Source organism: Myotis yumanensis, unplaced genomic scaffold (genome assembly GCF_028538775.1).
Source record: "Myotis yumanensis isolate MYYU_CA2020_CCGP unplaced genomic scaffold, mMyoYum1.0.hap1 SCAF_9, whole genome shotgun sequence".
NCBI classification, from domain to species: domain Eukaryota; kingdom Metazoa; phylum Chordata; class Mammalia; order Chiroptera; family Vespertilionidae; genus Myotis; species Myotis yumanensis.
This window is the reverse complement of record NW_027223760.1, coordinates 15,083,972-15,106,289: the sequence shown is the minus strand read 5'-3', so window position 1 is coordinate 15,106,289 and position 22,318 is coordinate 15,083,972. Positions and strand designations below refer to the sequence as shown.

The 22,318-nt window shown below is 38.7% G+C and overlaps 1 non-coding gene and 1 pseudogene across 1 annotated transcript; one reads left to right on the top strand and one right to left on the bottom strand.

Annotated features, from left to right (window-relative positions):
• Positions 1-1,231: 1,231 nt before the first annotated feature.
• Positions 1,232-2,238, bottom strand: LOC139016800 (ADP-sugar pyrophosphatase pseudogene; annotated as a pseudogene).
• A 1,706-nt stretch (positions 2,239-3,944) lies between these two features.
• On the top strand, positions 3,945-4,047 carry LOC139017069 (U6 spliceosomal RNA). Its single transcript, XR_011472758.1, has one exon. It is a non-coding gene; the product is annotated as a U6 spliceosomal RNA (small nuclear RNA).
• The last annotated feature ends 18,271 nt before the right edge of the window (positions 4,048-22,318 follow it).

The window sequence follows — 22,318 nt, the reverse complement described above, 5'->3', positions numbered from 1 at the left end:
CATTTTAAAAGAATGCTCTTTATCCTACAACTAGATAAAGCATTTATTCTAGAGTTTTACGTTTTGTCATTCTGCCCCATCATTCCTCAATTGCCTCTGCCTCTTCCTTAGAAGAAATAAGAATTCTACTGTAATTATAAAAGTTGAAACCGGGGACATGACCACAGGCAGGTAGTCAGAGGTGCAAACAGGTGTTGCCACTGCATGTGGTAAAGCACCAGTTTTGACACAGGAAGAATCTTAAAGAGAATCTCCTTTAGCATTACCTTCAGGTTGTTGGGAAACCCTGGATGCTTTCAATCTCCCTGGTTTCTAGTGAATCTCACACTAGAAACTAGATAACAGTAGAGGCCTCACCCTGCCTTATAGTCAATTTTAAGAATCATTAACAGCAGTAAAGTTGCCAGATGTGCCTTGAGTGTGAGATTTAATTGTTCAAAAATCGGGTCTGATGGTCAAAAGTCATCTAAGCCTGGTAAGCTGGTGTGTTGTGTTAGGTAAACTCATCAGTAGAAAAAGTTTTAAATCTAAGAGGCAACTTCACGTTATTCATAAGCAGCTCTCTATGAGTTACGGTGTCTCTCTCAAAGGTTTAAGTTGTCTTCCTAAGGATTCCTGCTACAGGTAAAGGACTTCTGAGATCAGCACTTATCTCAAGGACAGTCACTGCTTTGTCAGCATCCATACAAAAGCGGCTTGAAGAAGGAGTGTATTCTCCTTTAACTCCAAGAAGATGCTAATGATTGCTCCCATTCTCTCAAGCTGCAGACTGTCCCTCTGCCTCATGACAGGAATTTTTGGTGCCCTTCCTCCACCCACGCTGATGAGAAGGCCCTGTTCCTGTTCTTCATCAACTTTAGGGAAAATCCTAGAATGACACAGGTGTCTGTCATTCCCATTAGCTTCCCTTTCACTTCAGAGGCTGGACACCTCCTTGACTTCATTCTACATTTTCCCGTAGCTGCTCTGTTCTAAATACCAGCTCAGCACTGAACTTGACTTGACAATTTTTTGAACAAACATTATCTCTTCTTTTTGGCTTCTTCCCAGAGGCAAATATTTGTGTTCTATCATTGTTTCAGATTCCACTCGCAACATTTAAAAGAAAAAAAAAATCCTGTGTTGCTTTTACTACATGAAAAAGCTAATTTTACATCTACATTAAGCTGAATGCAAAGGAAAACAAGCCTGGGGTGCTTGTTTATAGGCTCATGGTCACTGTCCTTTGGCCTTAAAATGTCAGGAATGGCACTTCGAATGGCTTTCTGTTTGCATGTTTCAGCCCCAGAGCATAGGAATTGACTCAGACATTTATTGTCACACTAGAGGCCTAGTGCATGAAATTCTTTCACTGGGATGGAGGAGGGGGTCCTCTCAGCTCAGCCTGCACCCTCTCCAATCCGGTACCCCTTGGGGGATGTCTGACTGCCGGTTTAGGCCTGATCATACCTAAACCGGCAGTTGGACATCCTTCTCACAATCCTGGACCGCTGGCTCCTAATTGCACACCTGTCTGCCTGCCTGGTTGCCCCCAACTGCCCTCCTCTATCAGCCTAGTCACCTCTCACTGCCCCCATGCCAGCCTAATTGCCCCCAACTACCCCTTGCTGGCCTGGTCACCCCATGCAGCCTGCTTGTTCAGTCGTTTGGTCGTCCCTCATTAACCCTCCTGCTAGCCTGGTTGTAGGTAGCAATCTTGTGAGGGTGTGAGGGTTAATTTGCATATTACCTCTTTATGATATAGGGTGTTCTTCAGCTACCAGAATATCAAGTCTCTGTAGCAGGTCGTTCTTTGGTGGATAAATTACTCCCACAAATCCTCCATCCCCTGGCTGTGGCTTAGGTCTTACATTTTTCAGCATCATCAACATTAATCATTACTGTCATGATGTTTGTGGTGCAGTTTGACAAACCTGGAACCATACATACAGCTGGAGAACATTTAGCAACATCTTAATAGTCAATTTCTTCGTCAAGCTCCTCAGGAGAGATTCTGGCCTTACTTTATCGTTTATGTGAACTATGGGGCATTCTAGGCAGTAGCCTCCCCATGGCAATTGGAAGGACACATTTGCCAGAAGGACATCTTCACAATAAAGAGCTCTCCAGCATGGGGATTATCCCCACACCCACATTACAACCTTTTCCTGGTTGTACGTTTCCGTTTCCCAAAAGGATCCATTGTATGTTGTTTTTCAAGCTTGACTCATTTCCCCCTGAAATTAACTTCCATGACATAATAGACTATTAGGTATTTTGACAATAATCTATTGTTTCTTGGCTTTTTATTTTCAAACTAGTGAGTTTCCACAGTCCTTAGACGAGAAGTTCATGCATAACATGTGGAGCGAAGGGAAGAGTGCTCCTTGGGGAAGGGGAATGAAAGGAGAGGAGCCCCAGGCAGCAGTCTCAGGAGACACCAGGGCTTCAGAGACATGCTGAGCCACTTTTAGACTTCTCCAGAATTGTAAGACAATCATTTGTGTTGTTTTAAATCACTATGCTTGTTAGAGCAGCAGTAGAAAACAAATTGGAGGTGAGAAAGGACATTCTAAAAGAAGAATCTGCAAAATGCAAAGGTCTTAAAGCATAACCAATTTAGAGAATGGGGGAGGTTTGGAGGGTTTGGAGTTGCATAGTCAGGTAGAAGGGCTAGGGAAGAGACTCATATCAATAGAGGCAAGTAAGGTTACTCACAGCCAGACCAAGGTCTTCTGCATTTGATTTTGTTAATACTCACCTCAGGATATTTTTCCCTTTGATTTTTAGAGAGAGTGGAAGGGAGGAAGAGTGGGATAGAGAGAGAGAGAAAAACATCTGTGTGAGAGAGACATATCAATTGGTTGCCTTCTGCACATGCCCCTACCAGGCTTGGGAATCAAACCTGGCAACCCAGATATGTGCTCTTGACCCAGAATTGAACCTGTGATTCTTTGGCGCCTGGGCCAGTGCTCTAACCACTGGGAACACTAGCCAGAGCTAATCTTCTGTATTTTAAAGCAGATTTCTATCTTTAACATAATTCTGGCAGTAATGACCTGGAAAAACTGGAAGTATGAGACCAAGAGGATTTTTACAGTCTATAGAATTTTACTACATTCTATCCACATTAGCCCTTCACAGAAACTTAAATTAGATGAATACAAGAGAATAGGTTTTGTTAAACATAATAATATTCTCTACCATGCTTTTATCTTTGCTCATAATGATTCTTCATTTTCACTTATTTCATATAAGAATGAGCATAAGGGACCATTATAATAAGTGTAGCAGTGTACTGTAATTTCTCCTAGGAGTTTACCATATGGCACCTGTCTCTTTGTTATTTAATTTAACTTGAGCTGTTAAAAATCAGACTGGTAAGAGATCATATGTCATACTCATTAAAGTGTCATATTCTTTAAAGAATCTACACCCAAAGAGACATAAATCCCTTTGATAAGGTAAGAAATATTTTTATGCTGTACAGCTAAGAATAAAAACTCAATAAATGCACAAGAAACAAAAATTAAATGCATTTTAAAATAGAATTGCAGATAATTTTGCCTATTCAAGACCTTGCTTTAATAACTCATTTGTCTTGAAAATGGAATTGATTTTATTTTTATTTTTTAAACAATTTTTCCTTTATTTATTCTTACAGAGAGAAGAATGAAGAGAGAGAGAGAGAAACATCAACCTGCTGCCTCCTGCATACCCCCTAATGTGAATCGAATCCACACTCTGGACATGTGCCCTGACTGGGAATTTAACCAGCAGTCTTTTGGTGCACGGGATGATTCCCAATCAACTGAGTCATACCAGCTAGGGAGGAAAATGCAATTGAATTTAGATGAATGCAATTAACTATTTAGGTGAATGCAACTCGTCATTTAATTTGCCTACTTATAATGATAAACAACAAAAAATGACTCAATCCAAATTATATGAAAGTAAAGATTATTGTGCTCACTTCAGTAGCACATATACTAAAATTGGAACGATGCAGAGAAGATTAGCATGGCCCCTGAGCAAGGATGACAAATTCGTGAAGCCTTCCATATTTTGAAACACCAATCAGAAAGGATATATGCACCCCTATGTTCATAGCAGCACAATTCACCATAGCTAAGATCTGGAAACAACCTAAGTGCCCATCAGTAGATGAATGGATTAGAAAACTGTGGTACATCTACACAATGGAATACTATGCTGCGGTAAAAAAGAAGGAATCTTTACCATTTGCAACAGCATGGATGGAACTGGAGAGTATTATGCTAAGCGAAATAAGCCAGTCAGAGAAAGATAAATATCACATGATCTCACTCATTTATGGAATATAATGAACAACATAAACTGATGAATAAAAACAGGTCCAGAGACAGAGAAGCATCGATCAGACTGTCAAACCTCAGAGGGAAGGTAGGGGAGGGTGGGAGTAAGGGGGAGAGATCAACCAAAGGACTTGTATGCATGCATATAGGCCTAACCAATGGACACAGACACCAGAGGGGTGAGGGCATGAGTGGGGGGGGGGGGGGGGAGACAATGGGACGATAAGGACACATATGTAATAACTTAATTAATAAAGAAAAAATAATAATAATTTTAAAAGATTATTGGCAAGCATCAGCATTAATAAAAATGCAAATTAGTACAACCTTGAGATATTTTACACTGACTAAAGCAGACATTATAAAAAAGTACTCTAGAAATACTGTGGTGATATTAGTATACATATTCCTTACAAAGAAGATTTTATAAACTCTACATTTTTGTACCAAATAAATGGCATTATATAGCAAAAACCTTAAGATGTTTGTCCTCTTTAATATAATTAACTTATTCTTATAATAATTCAACAATCTATAATGATTTTATCCTTATTTTTAAAGACATATTTTTATTTATTTCAGAGAGGAAGGCGAGGGAGTGATGAGAGAGAATCATGGATCGGCTGTCTCTTGCATGTCCCCTACTGGGGATTGCGCCAACAACCCAGTCATGTGCCCTGATCAGGAATTGAACTCTGACCTCCTGGTTCATAGTTTGACGCTCAACTACTGAGTGACTCTGGCCAGGCTCATTTCTATTTTTAAAGATAATAATTCAACAGAAATAAAAAGTATATTACCACAAAGATGTTTCCTTATAGTATATATTACATTCAATTTAAAAATGAGAAATAATTGTATTTAACGTTAAACTGCTAAATCATCCTACACCAACACTGTGAACTATGCACACATTAAATATAGTCATGATGAGGAACATATAGAGAAATAAAAATGGCTTATTATAGATAAGGTAAAAATATCATAATACTCTGAGCAAATGTTAATAAAATTGTATTTATGTGTAGATTCTGGGATGCCAAAATGAAATCAATGCGGTGAATTGTTTTTATTTTCTGTTACATTTTTAGGAAGAAAATATTTTTTAAAGTTAATGAAATTTTCTTTACAACAAAAGGAATAATTATCTTTATGAACAATGTGAAATTCAGATTTATATTTACAATTCTGGTGTAAAAAATGCAAAAAATTTAGACAGAAGTTACATTTTTAATTACCTAAATATTTGAAATGCATTTTTTAAAGATTTAGTTTTAAATGTAGGAGTACCCATATTGAAACAATATCCTGAACTTTTTTTATATAAAATAAATGACTACTGCTGCTTTTAGGGATGTCATTATTCTGGCCTTATAACCTGCTTACTAACATCCAGAGAAGATTTCTCCTTGGCTCCTTCATCTTGCATATTAAATTCACACTGCTAAAGTGTCTATGAAATTCCTTGGAGAAATATTGATATCCCCCAAATTAGCCAACACAGAGATATTGTGTGATCTGAAAAGGTTTTATTTGCATCCAGCCACAGGGACACAGAGATATTGTGTGATCTGAAAAGGTTTTATTTGCATCCAGTCACTCTGGTTTTCTAAAGATCTGCTATTTATAATAATTATTTTTAGAAATAGAAATTTTAGAAAATTTAGAATATACTAAAAATATTGTGTTAATAAGAAGTATGAATGTCTTATTTCTGGTTCTGATATTCATGACCAAAGTTTTAAATTTATATGATGTGTAAATTTTGGAAAAGATTTTCTTTACATACTTGGGCATTTTTCTTATAGTTCAATTTTATTTAAATTTTTATTTATAATATTTACTCAAATTCATCAAATGCTTTTTAAGCACTAAACTATGTCATTATAACATAATTCTTAATTTGTATTTATAAGATCCCTGAAATTTTAAAAAAGGGCATTTTTGTAACAAGTCTATTATTGTAAATTTTTATATTGAATTCAATTTTATCTTACTTTACTCAATTTTTGTACTTAATTTCATTACTAAAATTTCTCCACATTTCTTATGTACTGTATTTGTCAAACTTTGATGTTACACTAATGATGGATTGATTATTTTTGGTGTGTTGCAAACACTTCTATGAAATTGATATTTCTGGTCTATGAAACTTAATTTGAACTCCTTCCAAATCATATAGGCCTGGTACATATTTTACTAATAGGTATTTTTACATGTATTTTCTTCAAGAAAACCATAACCTTGTTAACTGTTTTTTAAATCTTTATTGCTGAAAGTATTACATAGGTCCTCCTTCTTCCCCCATTAAGATCAGGAACAAGACAGGGATGTCTGCTTTAATTACTCTTATTCAATATAATTTTGAGAGTCTGCGCCACAGCAATCAGAAAAAAAGAAATAAAAGGTATCCAAACTGAAAAGGAAGAATTAAAACTGTCATTATTTACAGATGATGTGATACTGTATATAGAAAACCCCAAAGATTCCACCACAAAACTACTAGAATTTATAAGTGAATTCAATAAAGTAGCATGACACAAAAAAATCCAAAAATTAGTTGCATTTTAATACACCAATAATGAACAATCAGAAAGGAAAATTAAGAAAACTTTCCAATTTAAAATTGTATCAAAATGAAATAAAATTCCTACATATAAATTTAACCAAGGATGTGAAATACCTATATTTGGAAAATGTTGAACACTGAAGTAAGAAATTGCAGAAAAATATGAATAAGTGAAAGCATATAATGTTTTCATGGGTAGGGAAAAATAATATCATTAAAATGTCCATACTGCACTGGCTGGTTTGGCTCAATGGATAGAGCGTTGGCCTGAGGACTGAAGGGTCCCAGGTTCGATTATAGTCAAGGGCATGTACCTTGGTTGTGGGCACATCCCCAGTAGGGGCTGTGCAGGAGGCAGCTGATCGATGTTTCTCATTGATGTTTCTAACTCTCTATCCCTCTCCCTTCCTCTCTGTAAAAAAATCAATAAAATATATATTTTTTTAAAATGTCCATACTACCCAAAGAAATACATAGATTCAGCACAATCTCTAGGAAGATACAAGTGGCATATTTCATAGAACTAGAACAAATATTCCAAAAATTTATGTGGAACCACAAAAAAACCCAAATAGCCACAGCGATCTTGACAAAGAAAAACACAGTTGGAGAATCATGCTGCCTGATATCAAATTATACTACAGGGCCATAGTAATCAAGACAGCATGGTACTGGCATATAAACAACTACATCTACACTAATAAAAGAGAAACATGGTAATTGGCGTACGACCGCTACCCTTCCCATTGGCTAATCAGTGAGTATATGCAAATTAACTGTCAGCCAAGATGGCTGCCGGCAGCCAGGCAGCTGGAAGCGAACATGAGGCTTGCTTGCTGCAGTGACTGCGGACTCCAACGTTCCCCGCCTGCGCTGCTGGCCTCTGAGCCGGCAGTTTGAAACATTCTAACAAATATAGAAGCTAAAACAAACAGCCGGGATCTCAGAGCTGAAGTTATACATTGTTTCGATTATAGAATGCAAACAAACCAGCGGAAGCCTCAGAGCTAGAGCCAGAGCTAAAGCTGGCCCAGAATAAAATTTAAAAAAAAGAAAAAAAGGAGCGGTTGGGAGCTTCAGTTAATCACCAGCCTTAAGGCAGCCCTCAGCCCCTCACCCAGGCTGGCCAGGCAACCCAGTGGGGACCCCCACCCTGATCCAGGACGCCCTTTAGGGCAAACCAGCCGGCCCCCAGGCCTCTATCCTATATAGTAAAAGGGTAATATGCCTCCCAGCACTGGGATCAGTGGAGCCGCGAAGCCTCCTGGCACAGGATCAGCGTGACAGGGGGCAGCGCCCAAACCCCCTGATCGCCCTGCTGCTCCGTGTGTGACAGGGAGTGGGCCACAACCTCCCTATCCGCCCTGCTCTGTTCGTGACAGGGGAAGGTGCCCCAACCCCCTGATCAGCCCTGCTCTGTGCCTGATAGGGGGGAGCTCCCCAACCCCCTGATCGCCCTGCGGCTCTGTGTGTGACAAGGTGCGGCACACCAACCCCCTGATTGGCCCTGCTCTGTGTGTGACAGGGTGCGGTGCCCCAACACCCCCCTCCCCACGGGCCCTGCTCTGTGTGTGACAGGGTAGAGCCATAACCTCTCCATCGGCCCTGCCCTGAGTGTGACAGTGGCGGCGCCCCAACCCCCCTCCATGGGCCTTGCTCTGTGTGTGACAGGGTAGAGCCATAACCTCCCCATTGGCCCTGCCCTGAGTGTGACAGGGTGCAGCACCCCAACCCCCTGATCCGCCCTGCTCTGTGTGTGACAGGGGGTGGTGCTCCAGTTCCCCTATCGGCCCTACTGTGAGTGACAGGGGGGAGCTCCCCAACCCCCTTATCAACCCTGCTCTGTGTGTGACAGGGGGGAGCTCCCCAACCCCCTGATGGGCCCTGCTCTGTGTGTGACAGGGTACGGAGCCCCAACCCCCCTGATTGGCCCTACTCTGTGCGTCACAGGGGGTGGCGCTGCAACCTCCCCATCGACCCTGCCTTGAGTGTGACAGGGGGCGGTGCCCCAACCCCCCAATCGGCCCTACCCTGAGTGTGACTGAGGGTGGCATCGCAACCTCCCAATCCGCCCTGCTCTGTGCATGACGGGGTGGCGCCCCAACTCCCCAATCGGCCCTGCTCTGAGCCTGACCAGGGACTGCACCTAGGGATTGGGCCTGCCCTCTGCCACCCGGGAGCAGGCCTAAGCCAGCAGGTCATTATCTTCAGAGGGGTCCCAGACTGCGCGAGGGCACAGGCCGGACTGGGGGACCCGCCCCCCCCAGTGCACAAATTTTTGTGCACCGGGCCTCTAGTCTATAATAATAAAGGCACAATATGCTAATTAGACTGGACAACCTTCCAGACGAAGCCAGAGCTGCGAGGGAAGCCTGGGTCCTGGGTGCCAGAGGGAAGCCAGTGCCAGCAGCCGGGGGAAGGAAGGCCTACTCAAGTTTTGTGCATTGGGCCTCTAATATATCAATAAAACAGAATAGAGAGCCCTGAAATAAACCTCTGTTTTTATGGTCAATTAATATTTAATAAAGAAGGCCAGAACATACACTGGGTTAAAGATAAGTGGTGTTGGGAAAATTGGACAGATGTGTGCAAAAAATGAAACTAGACCACCTTCTTACAATATACACAAAAATAAACTGAAAATGGATTAAAGACTTTGTTAGACTTAAAACCATAAAAATTCTAGAAGAAAACAGAGACAGTATAGTCTTAGACATTCCTCATGGAAATATTTTTTCTTATCTATAATAATCTATAATAATAAAAGCATAATATGCTAATTAGACTGGACAGCTGAAAGGCCTTCTGGACACCATTCCAGATGAAACTGCGGCAGCAGGGGCTGAGGCAGAGGCAGAGGCAGTTAGGGGCAATCAGGAAGGCAAAGTGGTTAGGGGCAATCAGGCAGTCAGGTGAGGAGTTAGGGCAATTAGGCAGGCAGGCAAGTGGTTAGGGGCAATCAGACAGGCAGGCAGGCGAGCAGTTAGGATCCAATGTTCCCAGATTGCGAGAGGGTATAGGCCGGGCTGAGGTACCCCTCCACCTCTATGCAAAGATATATATCTGGCAAGGAACGCAAAATAAAAAATAAACAAAGGGGACTACATCAAATTAAACAGTTTTTGCACAGCAAAGGGAACCATCAACAAAATGAAAAGCTGGCCCACTGAATGACAGAATACATATGCCAATGATACCTCTGAAAGAGGTTAATATTAATATGTAATTTTCTTTTAACCCTGTTGATGCTATGGATTACATTAATTGACTTTTAAATATTGAACCTGCCTTACATATCTAGGAGAAATCTCATTTGTTTGTCTTGTTTAATTATTATAATAATTGTTGAATTTGATTTGCTAATATTTTGTTGACATTTTTTGCATCTTTGTTCATAAAAGATATAGACCTATAGGTTTTGGTTTGTTTTTTCTTATTATGACTTTGACTGGTTTGGGTATTAGGGTAACACTGGCCTCAAGTGATGAATTAACAGCAGCTCATCTGTTTCTATCTTCTTAAAGAGATTATACAAAATTGATATAAGTCCTTCCTTAAATGTTTAGTAGAATTCACTAATTAACCCATCTGGATTCAGTGCCTACTAATTTGAATTTTGCATTGGCTAATATCTGCTAAAATGTTGACTATTAATGAGAAGCATGGGGTGTCTTTTTAAAAAATTTTAATGGAAATATCACTTGAATTTCTGTACTTAGTAAAATACTGGTTTTAGGGTTAAGATTACATAAATTATGCATGTCATAAAAATTAAACATCAATTATTATTTCCTTGAAGGTGCTTCCCCCCCCCGAAATGGGTTACAAATTATGCAAAAATATTTCCATTGCCTGTGGAGAAAATCTCCTTAGATCTGTTAATAAAGTGTGCAAAAAAGCATTAACATAGCAGATCCGATTGTAATTCTTTGAAAGGCCTGCTTAGCAGTTTGACCACTGGCAGGTGCCCAGGAACTTGGGTTTGGGGGAGGATTATTATCACTCTAATGGATAAGAGTGGCTCACTGTGCCTAACCTGTTTGTACAAACCTTGTGGGTTATAGGTACTCCCTTCTTTTCTTCTAGGAGTCTGAAATTTTGATACATGCTAAGCAGAGGGTGTTTGTGTGACCAGCCCCTTATAGAAACCCTGGACACTAAGTCCCTAACGAACTTTCCTGGTAGATAACATTTCACATATGTTGTCAATTCTTGTCGCTAGGGGAATTAGGCACAGATTCTGAGACTTCACTGGGAGAGAACTCGGAAACATGCACCTGGTTTCATCCAGACTCTGTCCCATAGGCCTTTCCCCTTTGCTGGTTTTGCTTTCTGTCATGTCCCTGTGATAAATTATTGACTGTATGCTGACTTCTGTAAGTCCTCCTAGCAAGTCATCCAACTGGGGGCTGATCTTGTGGATCGCCAACACATAAGGTGTTTTATAGCAGAGAATTTCCGAATATTATATCAACCTTTTATTCCTAGAATAAATCCACTTGATTACGGTATATCAGTCTCTTAATGGGATGTTGTCGTCTGTTCGCTCATACTTTTAAAACTTAAATCAGTATTAATGTTAAATTTCTCTGTAATTTTTATTTCTAACTGATTTTTTTTATCATGTTTAAGTGTAAATTTAGAAGTTTTCCTTTATTTTGTATGAGCTTGGAAAAGTTGGAAAAACACAGGGACTATCCAGTCTTTGAAATTTTAATAGAATTTTCCTTTGAAAGTACCTGGGCTTGATGATTTATTGTGAGGACGTTTCTTAGCACATTAATATATGCTAAATGGAAATTAGCCTACTTAGGCTTTAATCCATACTGAGGTTAGTTTTAACAAATCATATTTCCCTAGTAAATGATCATTTTATCTTTCAAATATATTGCAGAGAGATCTTAGAGTCTTAAAAGAATGTACTCTGTTTCAATGATTACTTCCTCCTTGTCTCTTCTTAATTTTTTTTTTATAATTTATGTTTTCATCTTTTCTCTTAAGTTGTCTGGTAATTGGTCTTTTTGAATACATTTTTACTAAAACAAATCATTTTTATTAATTATATACCAACTGTTTCCCAATCTTTACATTGTTGAATTTTGCTTTTGTCTTTGTTCTTTCCTATCTTGTTCTTTTACTTTGCTTATCTTTATTTTTCCATTTTTTAAAGCTGGGAACTTCATTTACTTATATTTTTATTAAATTTATTAGGGTGACATTGATTAATAAGTTTATATTGGTTTCAAGTATACATTTCTATGATACATGATCTGCATACTGCATTGTGTCCCCAACACCCAGAGTTAACTCATCTTCTGTCATCACATATTTAGCCCCTTTTATCCTAGACTACTTCCCAACCCCCTCTCCCTCTGGTAACCACAATACTGTTGTCTGTGTCTATGAGTTTCACTTTTATATCCCACACATGAGTGAAATCATATAGCTCTTAGCTTTTTCTGACTAACTTATTCCACTTAGCATGATATTAATAAAGTCCATCTATTATAGAAGACAGGAGAAAAAACAAGCAACACTTAGAGAAATGGAGTTACACTTTATTATCTTTACACCAGTGGGCTCAGAGAAAAATTTAAAAATTTAAAAAATTTCAAATTCTGGGCAACAACATGGATGGAGGAAGTTGTCTATATCTTTTTCAGTCCTTGGTCTCCTAAATATGGGGTTTTTCCAGTCTCCCTTGCAAGTTCTTAAAGAGCCCTATGTGCTGGGACTTTGAGACCTTAACCAAAGGCCTGGCCTGGCACCAGCACTGATAACTTCTTCTGGGGAAGGTTTATGGCCTCTCTAATATGGGAGTAAACAGGTCTTGCAGGACTAGACAATTAAAGGGCCAGTGACTAGATTCAGATTTCTAGCCCCGAAAAATGTCTTTTTCCCCATCACATCCACATTGTTACAAATACCATAGTTTATCTTTTCTTATGTCTGAGTAGTATTCCATTGTATACTAGTATATGTACCACATCATCTTTATTCAATCATCTATTGAAGGACACTTTGGTTATCTCCATGTATTGGCCACCATAATAATGCTGCAGTGAACATAGGGGTGTATATATCTTTACAAATAAATGATTTCAAATTTTTGAGGTAGATACCCAGAGAGGGGTTGCTGGGTCTTAATTTTTTTAGCACCTGCCATACTCTTTTTCAAAGTGTCTATACCAGTTTACATTCCTACCAACAGTGAATGCTGGTTTCACTGTCTAGTTGAAAATAGACATTCTAACAGGTGTGACGTGGTATCTCATTGTAGTTTTGATTTGCATTTCCCTAATAGCTAATGAAGTTGAGCATCTTTTCATATCCCTGTTGGCTATTTGTTTCTTCTTGGGAGAAGTATCTCTTCAAGTCCTCTCCCCATTTTTTAATTGGATTGTTTGTTTGTGTGAGAAACTCATATTTTTTTTAACTTTTTTGAGAAAATGATTTAAGGCTATAAAACTTTATCTGTCCACTTCCTTAAGTTTCCCCTACAGTCTGATGTAGAATATTTTTTATTATGATTAAGTTTTAAAAAACGTATTGCTATTTACTGTAATTTACATTTTATCCACAGTTTAATATAAACAGAAAAGTTATAGAAATAGTGGAACTATAGTTAACATACAATTAGCATACATTATAAATATCAAAAAGGCCACTTGTTTTAAATTTCCAAGTTGATCATAAGTAGCTATAGCAGTATAACACCTGTGAAATATAATTCATTATAACAATATAACAGCTGTATATAGCCTTCACTTTTCACTAAAGAAATAAAACAAACAAACAAAACCCACAAAAACTTCCTAAAACAGAATATGAAACAGCTTGAAAGTAATGAAAAAATCCTGGGTTGGAAATAAAAGAGTTTCTTGATTTCCTATTTCTACCTGATAGAGGCCAAAGAACTTCAATAGTTCACAAGCTATGCTGAGACAAATTAGATAAGAAACATAAAAAAAGATATTTGTGTAGAGTACATTGCTCACAGATGCAACAAATTGGTCTTTCTGAAAATGATACCGGAGCAGTGGAGGCAGCTAAGGGCTTGTTAGCTAGTCCTACAGGTCTCAGGGGGTTCTAACTGTTCAAAGCCAGAGCAGAACACAGTCCAGTCTATTTCCGCAGAGGTTCAAAAGAGGTTGCAAAACTTACTCTGGAAATCTTCAGGGGAAAAAATACTTCACTGCTGTTTTCTGGTAACTCTCTATACCAGTATTCTCCAAATAATTTTCAAAACCATTTTAGGTTGCCCCCCGCCCCGGCCCATGAATCTGGCGACATTGATGGCAGTCATATCATTCTGACCTCACCGAAGCCATGTTAGTGGGCAAGAGTGTCCAGTTACTTTTAGCCATGATAGGCAGGTTTCCTAAAGTGACCTTTGTTGTGAGGTTTGCTCTGTATATTGTTAGCTCTCCTTTATAGAACATATTTAGAATTTCTTTTCTTATTTTTTCTTTTTGTTACTTATTGTCAGAGATAGAAAGAAGCCTGCACAAGCACTGCTGCTCTGAGTTGCTCTGAGTCCATATATTCTTCTAAACTCTTCCCGACTCCGCCAGGGCAGGTTCCTTCCCAAAGCCTGCCCACTGTACTAACTGTGGGGAATTTAGTCCACGTTTCTTCTTAGCCTCTGCTCTCTAGTTACAGGTTTGGGTCTGAGCCCCTCCACCTAGGGCTGGACCTCCTTAGGCATCGGGTCGTAGACGAAGAAGCCATGAGAAGTTGAGGGTATATAAGAATGAGTCTTTATTGCAGGAACCAGTGACCATAAGCCATTAGACAAGATAGTCCTTCATAACAGTGTCCCGATCAGGCAGCCATACACCGGCTGGTAAATACATATCTTTCCCACACAGTAGTAGCAGTCTCTGTACCCACAGTTATTGTCTGAGCAGCCACACGCCGCCTCTAAACTCATTGCCTTGCATTGTAACAGTACCTGAGCGCTCTGGCTCAGCAGTTTCTCCTATCTCTCCTGCCCAGCACACTGTCTGGTTAACATAGTAGCTATACCTGAGCTCTCTGAGAGCTGTTAGCCTTACATCGTGGCAGTATCAGCTCTCAGCTCCATCTGAGCTCCCTAGTCTTTTCCCTTCCTAGCTGCTCTCTAGCAGAATAGCTAGTCAGTAACCTATATATTACTCCAGAGACAAAGAAGGCTAGTTGCCAACTGCCAGAAGCCGGTCCATCCTTGCTGCTTGACACAGTCGCTGCAGGGAAGAAACATCTAAGCAGCATATGTTTCAAGGGACCTGGCATATATGGCATACTGTTCTTAATATGTTTGCTCACCTTGTGGCGCTATGTGTTTTAACCAAGGTCACCTCTCCGAGAAAGGTTGTTTCCCCAGGTAGGGATTTTTCCCTGAAGTTAAGGAAGGAATAAAACCCCTTAACTAAATGCCAGGCGGGTAGTTAATCACTTTAACTACGAACAATCACCCTTAAGCTACATAATCTTTACTCCCTGGAATGGAGATAAGAAACCTTTGGAATAGAAATTGACAGGATTAAAATCAACTGGTATAAATACAGATGTAACAAGACAATAAAAGACAGAACTTGACTGGAGATCCTGGATAGAACCAGGCCAGAGAACCCAACCATGCTGGTCAACTGAACGCTGCCAACAGTGACACCAATCATTTGGGTTACAGAAGGGCACAGCATACTGTGAGATCCCTGTGGCCTTGCAGCTATTTATGATATCTCAGCCTTGGACATTTGATTAGAATTCCCATGCTCAGAGCAGCCTTGGCCATCAGGCATACTTTCCATAAGGCCTCTACACTCTAATTAGCCTTGGATATTCGGGGAATCTGGTGTGGTTCCCACACTTATCTTTGTGCGAGCATCTAGTACTTTAATAATGTCTCCTATGTTTATGTCTATAATAATAAAAGGGTGATATGTTAATTAGACCGGACGTCATTCCAATGTCATTCTGGATATCCTTCTGTACGAAGCCGGGGCCAGAGTGAAGCCCGGGTCCCGGGTGCCTGAGGGAAGCCGGTGCCGGCAGCCGGGAGAAGGAAGGCCTACTCTTGCACAAATTTCATGCATTAGGCCTCTAGTTTTTCTATAATTTTCATCCCCCCTACATTCTCTCTCACATCATGTACTTACTCATACAGGCCATTGCAAAACCTTTCTCTATTGGTTCCATGTAGTTTCCCCTCAGTAACTGGTTAATCTTGTACGGCTCCATGGTTAAGGCACCACTCTTTCTCACTTGAATTATTGCAGTAATTATCTAACTGGCTTTTGATTTTTACCATTTTTTCTTAAAATTTATTCTCAACGTGGAAGCTAGTGTGATTTTTTTAAATGGCAAACAAATGTTATCCATCCTCTGTTGAATAATGACTCTAATAATAATGGCTTTCAGTATCTCCAAAATTACTTAAAATGTCCACCGATGTCCAACATGTTCTGAGCCTTTCTTTCTTATATCTCCTTGACTTTATTTCTTACTACTTCTCTTCTCCTTTATAGCATTTCACACTTCCTGGATGTAGGGCTATCGGTATTACATTGATATTGCTCCTGCTTCTTCAGTCAAACTTTTTCACATGGTGAGGGAATGGAGGAGCTTCTGAGATTCCTGTAGAAAATAATGCAAACATTTAATCAATTTTAATGGCACTTTAAAAAATAAATAAGAGATGATAAAAATATAGTTTTAGAAAAATATTTTATTGAGATCAGAAATCTGTTTGCTTAAGATTGTGAATAGTTACTTAAAGAGAATATTTAAATTTCTATTTTTGAACTTATACTTTAGAGTCATTATCTTTGAGTAACAGTGAGCCTAGGATGTTTCCCAGGGTCCTGTCTCCTGATGCCGGAGAATGAGCTCCGTGGACCAGAAGATTCAAGCAAAAGTATGAAAAATTCATTACAAGCAGATTCAGACTCCCCACATGGGGATGGGGGCCCAATAATGTGCTTCCCCCTTTAAGCCTTGTAGTCCAGGGATATATATTTGCTACAAGCCTGCTTCTATATCTATCTCAGTTGCCACCTGATTGATTCCAATTGTTCTTGCCCAGCAACGGACCTGAACTTGCCCTGTTTCCATGCATTAGTACACCTTGTTGCTGCAGGCCCTTCCTTGTTTTCCCGTGCTCCTGCTCTGAGTCCAAAAACATTTTATTATTTTTGCTTGGTTCATTTCTGTGATTAGGCTGCTCAAACTGCCATGTCTGCCCCTGCCTATGTTCCCTCTGCCTTTGTTTCCCACTGGACCCTTGCCCTATCTGCCTGCATTTCAAATTAACCCTTTCAGGTGAAAATTCATGATGCCTATTCCAAAATAACTTCTGCCTCTCAAGTGGTTCTTCCCTCAAATTTTAGGAGTGTGTGGTCACATGTCCTTTCTAAAATCCCAACGTAGTTCTGACAGACTTTGCTAAAAGGACAAGCTCCTTATTCCCACCCCAGGGCAAATTTCCCATGAGTCTGAAATTACTATGGAAAGTAATTACCTTATTGGAAAACCATAAAGCCAAATGATTTATTTTTTGAAACATTTTCATCCTCTACTGTTCATTAGATTCCAACAATTTAACATAAAAATTATTTAATAAAGAGTTTTTAATAAGAATTTCGAAATAAACCAGTCAAAGCAAAATAAGTATCATATGATCGCACTCATATGTGAAATCTAAGGAACAACATAAACTGATGAACAAAAATAGAACCAGAGACATAGAAGCATTAAACCTATTATCAAACCTCAGAGGGAAGGCAAGGGAGGGTGGCTGGGAAGAGATTAACCAATGAACTCATATGCGTATAAGCATAACCATGGACACAGACAATAGGGAGGTGAAGCCTGGGGTGAGGGGGTGAGGACCGAGTGGGAGAGGTCAATGGGGGAAAAAGGGGACATAAGTAATATTTTTGTGGACGAATAAAAGGCCCTATGCTAACCTGACTAGCTCAGGGAAGGCCTGCATGGCAGTTTTGCAAACTCTAAGACCTAAAGTAACTACAAAGGATGGTCTGAGATTAAAACTTCAACTAAAAGCAGTTTATAGTGGGTAGTCATGTCCAGTATCTTCCCTGACAAAGGTCAATCTTTATCTTACCTGAGCCTATTGTCTTTTTGCATCTAAGATAACACATCTGTGAAGTCAGGGTAACTTGTAACTTCCCTTTTTCTGGACCCCTCAGGGCAAAACCAACTGAGCCTGGGCAGCCAACACTGAGACCATAAATCCCTTCATTGTTATTGTCATCATGTTAATTGTTAACTGCTAACTATCCTGTACCCACCTCAATAAAAGAAGTATGTGTCTATCATTTTACTTTTTATGCTTTCCCAGAGGCTTCTTTCATTATCTTCCTATTTTTAAATTCTTTTTTTCTTTTTGCTCTTCTGCTTAGATGTTTTTGCTCCCTCATTTTTCAAATCACTGATTCTCAGAATCCTCTACTGTTGAATCTCTGTAAATTATTCTTTTTTTTTAAAAAAAAATGTATTTTATTGATTTTTTACAGAGAGAAAGGGAAATAGAGAGGGATAGAGAGTTAGAAACATGGATGAGAGAGAAACATCGATCAGCTGCCTCCTGCACACCCCCTACTGGAGATGTGCCCGCAACCAAGGTACATGCCCTTGACCAGAATTGAACCTGGGACCCTTCAGTCCGCAGGCCGAAGCTCTATCCACTGAGCCAAACCGGTTAGGGCTGTAAATTATTCTTTACTTCAGTTAGTGTAGGCTTGATTTCTGACTGGTCCTTTTTTATGTCTTTGACATTCTCACTAAGATCCTTTGCATGTCCATATGTTTTAGGAATCAACCTGTCAGTTCACACACCAAAAAATAAGCAAACAAATAACAACAACAAACACAGCTGGGTGGGTTTTTTTTGTTGTTGCTGTTTTGGGGCAGGGCCTGTGTTGAATCAATAGAGTAATTTAAGGATTGTTTTCATTTATAAAACAATGTCTGACAATCCATAAGTACTGGATACTTTTCCATTTCTGTAGGCTTTCTTTAACGTCTTTCAACAATGTTTCTGTCAGTATACAAGTGTTGAGCTTATTTTGTTAAATGTATCCCTAAGTATTTTTTTCATGCTATTGTAAATGAAATTGTTTTCTAAATTTTCAAGTTTTTCATTGCTGTTGTGTAGAAATGCAACATTTTTTATATTGATCTTGTGGAGAAAATGAAGTTTTCCTGACTCCTTTATTTTGGTCAAGTGATATTAACTTTGTACATCTGGCTTCCAGAACTATGAGGAAATAAATTTTTGTTGTCTTAATACAAAATGTATGGTATTCTTTTATAGTAGTCAAAGGAAACTAGTTAAATATCTATTCAGATTTTCTATTTGACTTGAGTCAATTTCTATAGTTTGTAATTTTCTAGAGAGCCATCCACTTAATCCAGTTAAAAAAATTAGTTGGAATACAGGTTTTTGGTGTCCTCTTATAATCACTTTGTTTCTCTATGATTGGCATTAATTTCGCCTATTTCACACACATGTTTCTCAAAGGACATGGACAGAATGTTCATAGAAGACTATTTATAATGGCCATGTAATGGTCCATTTCATGTGTCAACCCCACTAAACTATATTGCTCAGTTACGTAATTAAACACTAATCTAGCTTTGCTGTGAAGGTATTTGCAGATGGGATTGACATCTATAATCAATTAATTTTTAAGTAAAAGAGATTACTCTTATTAATGAGGATGGAACTCATCCAACCAGTTGAAGACTTAAAAAATAAAAACAGGTTTCCCAGGAAAGAAGGCCTCAAGACTGTAACATCAAATCCTTCTTGAGTTTCTAGCCTGTCAGCTTGCCTTGCACACTTTGGGCTTGCCAAAACTCCCAAAACTGTGTGAACCGATTCCTTAAAATATGGAAAACAAAGACTAGTTTAAGAAACCAGAGTAGTGGCTATCTTTGAAGGGAAGCATCACGAGAGAACCTTCTAAGATGGTCATACTCCTTTACTTGACCTGGATGGTGTTAGCACCAGTGAATTCACTTTGTGAATATTGATTAAGTTGAGGCTTTATGATTTGCTCATGCATAGTTTTTCTCTCTCTGTCTTTGTCTCTCTCCCCTCTCCTGCTCTGTTGGGTATATATAGTAGTGACATGACACTGATTACATTAAAGCAGTGGTTCTCAACCTTGGCTGCACATTAGAATCACCTGGGAATCTTTTTAAAATCCTGATTTCTGGGCCTCATCCTCAGGAAATTCTGTTTCTTTGTTATGGGGTGGGGCCACAACATTAGTAACAAAGAAACAGAATTTCTGGAGGATGGAGCCCAGAAATCAGGATTTTGAAAGGATTCCCAGATGATCCTAATATGCAGCCAAGGTTGAGAACCACTGTATTTTATAGTCATACTTCTAATTTCCACCATTGTTTCTACTGAGTCAGGGATTTCTGAATAAACAGTGCTGAATACAAGATGGGCTAAGAGCAAGCCTTGGAGAAAAAACACAACTGTAGGCTAATAAGAGAACTCCAGAGAGCTCTTTATTGTACTTAAGGGACAATGAGGTCCAAGATCCTGGAGATTATTATTTGTTTAACTTTATTTTTATTGTTGACACTATTGCAGATGTTCCAATCACCCCCCACTCTTTGTCCACCTCCACCCAACCCTCAATCCCCTTCCCTCAGGCCATCACCACTCTGGTGTCTGTGTCTGTGGGTTATGCATGTATGTTATTTGGCTAATCCCTTCACCTTCTTTCATTCAGTCCCCCCTCTCTTCTCCCCTCTGACAGCCATCCTTCAGTTCCATGTACCCATGTATCTGTTTCTATTTTGTACCTAGGCACCAGAGCTAATTTGAGGCTTAAGGAGATGTATTTACATTTTAAAAGATTAGAGGGAAAATCCAGAATTCTCTACACTTTTCTAACCTTATCCAAGGAGTAAATGTTTTGTCTCTCAGGGAGAGAAAGGAGCAGCTGCCACTTTTTTTTCTGTATATAAGCAGAGAAAATCCAGTTTTATTTATCCCTTGTTAATGAAAGTTCTGGCCACTTATATAGAAAATCTTTCCACTTGGCTTTTGTAATACTAGCCCAGGGGTAAGCAATTGAGGAAGGGAGCTAACACATTACCATATAAATAATAATAAATAATCTGTGTCATAAAAAATACACTTCATGTACACATTATAGATAAAAATCAATATTAAAAACTAGATAATTTTGGTATCTTTTAATACACTTATTAACCATTTATGTAATAATTTTTGAAGTGCTGGCTGAAAAATTTTGTTCCATTTTTCTTTTGGGTTCATGTCAATTTTAATTATAGGTTTTAGTTGCTGGGGTAGCACTTCAATCACAGGAGAGGAATCCATTGGAAAGGGAACAAAGGGAAAGATAAAAGACACAGAACAGGTATGAACCTAAAGGGAATAATCCCCATGTGAATCACAAAAAATTCTAGGTTTATTAAAAAACATATCAATAACAGTCATTGACTCTTTATTGTTTGTGAGTTTGGGAGAAGAATAATGATATCAAAGTTGACAGCCATTAGTTGAAAGTTCTGTTAGTTATAAAATAGCACTATATGGAAGAATAGAGAATAATTGCTTTCTTTGATTTATTATTAATGAATAGATAAGAGTCATAAAAGAAGGTACTTCGCTGATGCTAGACATTTCTATGCAGTGTGTTTCTTACATAGCTTCACTATTTACCTTCAGAATCCCTTTAATCCCAGTATGGATTAAATAAATAACATGAATCACAGTCTTAAATCTGTTTTAAATCTATTATTTGTGGTAAAAAGTCTTCAAACACTGTTTTAAAAATAAAAATCGCTTTGTTATTTGAGATTCACTGTGCTGTAGCAATTTCATCTTTCTGAGGAAAAAAAAGAATAGTCCTGCTGATATACAAGGCAGAGGCTACAAATAAACTGAATAAATGGTAACTCCCTAGAGCAAGTATTTCAACAGTAAACTTTAACAACATGATTGAAAAAGAGTGAACTAGTCCATTAAGTTTGTTTTATTAGTGGACAAGCTTTCACACCAAAGGGAAGCAGTTGCCACCATCCCCACAGAGTGATGTGGTCTTCCCTAAGTAATTCTCTCTTCCTCACGGGCAGAGCCATGAACTCTACCTGGATTACACAGATTTAGAGAAAAATCAGCTGAGCAGTTGACATTCTTTACATAATGCTTTTGATAATGCGTTCCCTGCAGTGAAATACATGATCTTCCTCTGTGAGTTATATTCACCTAAAGGTGTTATTATTTTATTTGGGGATTTTTGAAATTTTCAAATAATCCTATTGTTTCCCCCATTTTAAAAATTGGACTGTCATTTTACAATTAATTTGAACTTCCCTTTTTATATTAAGGATATGAGTACTTTGTTAAATATATTTAGCGCAAGTATCTTCTTTCTTATTA